General features: G+C 30.7%; 1 long non-coding RNA gene across 1 annotated transcript; it reads right to left on the bottom strand.

Moving 5' to 3' along the window:
• Window positions 1-266: 266 nt before the first annotated feature.
• Window positions 267-4,658, bottom strand: LOC145728156 (uncharacterized). Its single transcript, XR_014178015.1, has 2 exons — window positions 4,421-4,658; window positions 267-3,566 (listed from the first exon to the last, which is right to left on the bottom strand). It is a non-coding gene; the product is annotated as an uncharacterized LOC145728156 (long non-coding RNA).
• Window positions 4,659-5,107: the final 449 nt, after the last annotated feature.

Raw genomic sequence — 5,107 nt, 5'->3', positions numbered from 1 at the left:
TAAAAAAAACTTCTTCTCCCCGTTTAGCCGACTCTGTCGCTCTTACAGTTACTGAGATCCGAATACATGTAGAACCAATTTGCGACACACTGTATATCGCTGGTATCCGACGATGAACTGAACCAAGCAATGATGACTCACCGATTATCTATTAGGGATGGGTGTTATTATCTATTAAAAACTAGTCAGTAATAAGCATATTATTAGACAGTCACAGAAAAAAGTCATTTTTAAAATAAAAAATAGTAACAAAAAAAAACAGAATATAATTGCCAAAACCAGTTTATTTTCAAACCCGGTTTAAATTTAATTATGACAAAAGTTGTAAATGAATTTTTCACAATTAATTTTAACGATGAGGTAGATTTTTTTGAGGCAGAATCTTAGGATTTCTTGTAGTAGTACATTTACAAGTTACGGAACACATCTTTACTACATCTATTTAAAAATTATAGCAGTTAATAATATTTAAAATTACTGACATTGCAATTGACCGCTTAAAACTACAGAGATCACAAAACAACAATAACAAAACCTAATATACATATTATATACAAACATGTAAGTATGTACAAACTTAATAAAACTATTATATTTACATATTTTCTGTTAATTAAATATTTTATGAAGGAAAAACAAGACTATTACTCTAGTGTCGAAATAAACTATGCTGTTTTATGTAGGTAGACAAAAACTGGTAATCAAGAAGACATGTCGATCCGATGGAAGGAAATCTACTAAGGTTTTTTTATAACAAAAAGTATATTTGCCGTAATTTCATAAATAATAATGGCTTGAGGAGCAAAGATAATAAAATTTCCTGTAATAAGATGGTCTTTAAAAAAATCCCTTAGAATTCAACAATTTTTCAGTCTTCCATTATTTTAATTCTAATTCAATTATCTAATTTAATAATAACAACATAAACTGCTCACGAAACAACTAAGACAGCACAATTTTTGGTCATTTTCAACACCTCGGTGTATCCTAATCCTAACTGTATTTAACAGACCAAAAAAGCTGTTTTTTTTTTAGAATAAGTTTTTTTAATTGTCTGGACATTTCTTGCATTTTATTCCACTGCATTTAGTAGGTGGGATAATTAATTCCGAACATTCCTTTTCATGTTATATACCTACAGGTGATATCTCATTGGCAGTTTTCCAATATTTGACTTACAAACTTCTTTATAGCATGGTACGTGTTTGCTAGAAATGTTTTATTATCCATCAACCGATATCTATATCGTATAAAAACGAGTACACCTTTGGTAAACTGTCCCTAATTTATAACACCCTTATATAAAGGGTTGATTTTTGTAATGTGACAAGCTGTTGTGCCTGAATTTTTTTATTTAGAAAGGCTGTTTTGTATTAATTTTTTTCTAGTGCAGTGAAGAAAGGCAAATAAACTCATAAACTCATTTTAAGAAAATGGAGTAAACAAAATAAATAAAAATAAAACATAAATAGGAAAGTCTTGAAAGTTTGACGACATAGTAAAAACAGCATGTCCTCTGCAACTAAAACATTTTCAATGTTATGACACTTCCAGTTTTACCACAAGTAGGTACTACCAATCTATCTGTACATTGTAAATAGAACACCCGGTTATATATTTTTAAATACTCCCAACGATTTCATGTATCATAAGCTACACTTATATTTCACTTTATTCGATTTATTATGACATTTTTATATTTTGGAGTATTATATTCTAGCAAAGTTTGGCATATGTGTCATTTTTCTACTGTTATAGTTTCTACTGTTATTGTTTCTACTGTTTAAGTTTTTGACACCTGCCAAAAAGAAATATTTTACCGGAGTAGAAATCAAAAAGGTAAAATAGGTACTTACATAAGTTATTTTGCTCTGTCCCACTCTGTTTAGAGACTATAACAGTCCAAAATGTAAAAAATGCCAATTTTTGATCTTTCAATATCTCAAAAACAGTTGAATATCGTTTTAGGCTATGCTATACATAAAAAATACTTACTTGTATAATCATCAGCGGTATTCGAAAATTACAACACTGCTAAAGTTGAAAATATTTTGGAGACTTTGTATTTAGTTGATTTTCTTGATATGAAAAATTAATTTGATTTTTTAAACAGCATATTAATCATTACATTCACTTTATATAGCACGTTTTTTTTAATCTGAGACAGCGAAATATTATATTGGTGAACCAAAAAAGTGTAACGTCATGTGACATAGATTTTTTCAAATAGAAGGCACTGTACGGGTATTTACTAGATTTGGTTAGATCGTTTACTTTTTTTAATGTAAAAGTATTGAAGTTGTGAGACAAATTTGAACATTTGTTATATTTGATGTATCTATGAAAATTCAATATTCTGTAACTAGGACACATGGCAGAATTCAGGTAAATGTTAAGGGACAAAAAGAGGAGGGAATTTAATTTTCTACAAAATTTTGCCGCCAAAGGCGTCAAAAGTGAGTATTTCGAAGACTAAGATAAGACATCTGTGAGCCCCTGAAAAACAAATTCAATCTTCTGAATTTAGTTTTTCATGACAGAACTCAGCAAATAGTTAAAGGGAAAAAATCTAGCTAGTTTAATTCTCTATCATAACCTTAGAGTGATAATTTGTCCTGTCATCGATTTGTCAATAGTTAAATTAATAGTTATATTAACTTTTCAAAAAGGACAAAAAAAATCACTTTCACTTCAATCTCTTAATTACTCACTTTTTTTTCACAAGTTTCGGAGAAATCCATACAATGCAAATTTATCTTAGACACCCTGTACAACAAGTTTTTCATATTTCAGTATTTTTTTTATTTACCTCGACAATAATAATAGGATATTATTAACCAAGTTATAGACGAAAGCATTTATTGCCCATATGTCAAGACATAAGACATAAGGTCAATAAAAGCTGTCTAAACCGTGGATAACATACATTGATGGTCTTTTTATTGAACATTTCAAAACTTAGGATAACAACAAAACAACAACATGAAGAGACAACCTAATTTATCTGTGTCTGTCAAGTCAAGTATATTCCATATTATGTCGTACCTATGTCTTAATAGACATTTATTATTATTATTTACCTAGGTCAACGATATTTCCTTTTTTGTTGTGTTTGTGCCAGACTAGAACTAGAGATTATACTCTATTTTTGACCTAGGTCAACAATGACCATTAAGGTAGAGAAAACTAATTTCTCAAGTTATTAATGATATGCTAGTAGTGGAAAAAACATTTTTTTGATTGTAATCTGTAATTATTGAAAATCAATCTGCGGACCGGATCTCCCCTTAATTAAATTAAGGTATTTTGCTGATATAGCGAGTTTAAAAGACCAAAAATGTTGGTGAAAATAATAGAGACAAAGAGGTTAGTCAGAGAGAGTGTTACAACAAGAAGGTGCTTGGTCAAAAAATCCAGCGACAACTAAGTCTAAATTGTTTTTCCTAACGATTTTACTTAAGTCAAAGCAAATATCCGAATACGATATCCTGGCATAATTGGACAACACTTTCAACTGGGGACAGCCGTCTAAAACCATTTGCGCGACTTCCATTTCCATATCATACCTAGAACATAGTATTAGCTCTATTAAAAATATCATGGGATTAATTCTCAAAATATTTTGTAAAAATGAACAATTTAAAACGTTATTCAATACCAAGCTAACGTAATTAATATTAATGGCTTTGGTTAGAATGAGTTTGCATGCATTTTCCCAGTTGTAGTATATCTTGTAGACTAGCCTTTTTAGTTTAGTAAAAGCATGTGGTTCTGACTCAATGACAGGTATACGGCCATCAACGTTATTAATATTATAAAGCACCAAACTGCTCAAATTCATGCAAAAGTTTCCAATTTCTACTATAAAGTCTATTGAAATCGACTGACAGTACTCCAGATGAAAGTGCTCCAGTCCGGGACCCATTATTTTTAGTGCTTGGTTAAAACTTGGTGGCAACGTTGATAAGCAAAAAATTTTCAGTTCCTTTAAACAACGTAAGTGGATTATTTTATTAAAATCCAATTTCGTGTTATTTTTCATAATACACATACCTAAACACTCGAGTTGCGGAAAATATTTCACTAGCAAACCTAATGTTTTGGGCTTCATTTTATATGCCTGTATCTTTTTAATTTGATTATACGGACGCTTATTTAAGAACCTAACAATGCGCTTTATGTTGCCACATCCACCGATATTTTGTAGGTTTGGTAGATGTGAAATCAAACGGGCATGTCCTTTTTCCGATATTTCAGTGTTAGTCAGATGCAATTTTTGTAATTGTTTGCATTTAAGTAGATATTTAACACTTCGGTTACTAACCGAAGAAGAACTAGTAAGAACAATAGACTGGATTTGCAAACAATTTATCGAAATAGCCTTAACAATATTGTCGGTGCAGTAGTATTGTATACTAACATGACGTAAATTTTTCATATTCTTAATGCCGGCTAAAATTTTGTCTTCGTAGTCTGGAACATGCCAAATATCCCTATCCATCGTCAAATTTAGCGAGACTAAACCAGTCATTTTAGGATAGTTATCATCAAAAACTAATCGAATTTTTTCAGTCCATGGCTTTAGATCCAAATGTCTCAATTTCGAATTTAATAATACTTTAATTATCTTAGTTTCTACTTGATGTTGCCATCCGAATGTTGTCCAGGACCATGTGATAGGAAGGTGGTTAACCTCTTCTAGGTGTGGCTTCATAGCCGTTATCACGTGAAATACAAATAAATCATATAAGTTCGGTGGCACGCACATTAGCAGAGTGTAGCTAAGGTAGTCTAGAGCCGAGTTAACCTTCGTAACACTGAGTGACTGAGACCCCCTTCAACTACTAACTGGGGTAATTTTGTACCCCATGTTATTTTTGTTTCTATCTTCGGAAAAAAAGTGCAGACATGTTTTTTTACACAACTAATTTATTAAGATACATTTTTATTAACAAGAAAAACGTATGTATTTTAAACTACTGCAAAAAAACGTCAGTTTAAATTCAAAAGTCATGAGTTTAAAATATAACCTGTGGATTACTTTTCACACTGTGTACAAATGACTTTTTTCTTACTATGTTCCACACATACAAACTTTGCACACACC

The sequence above is a fragment of the Ips typographus genome, linkage group LG1 (assembly GCF_016097725.1).
Source record: "Ips typographus isolate SLU linkage group LG1, UJ_Ityp_2.0, whole genome shotgun sequence".
NCBI lineage: Eukaryota > Metazoa > Arthropoda > Insecta > Coleoptera > Curculionidae > Ips > Ips typographus.
The sequence above is the reverse complement of the archived record's forward strand: the minus strand, read 5'-3'. Positions and strand labels throughout refer to the sequence as shown.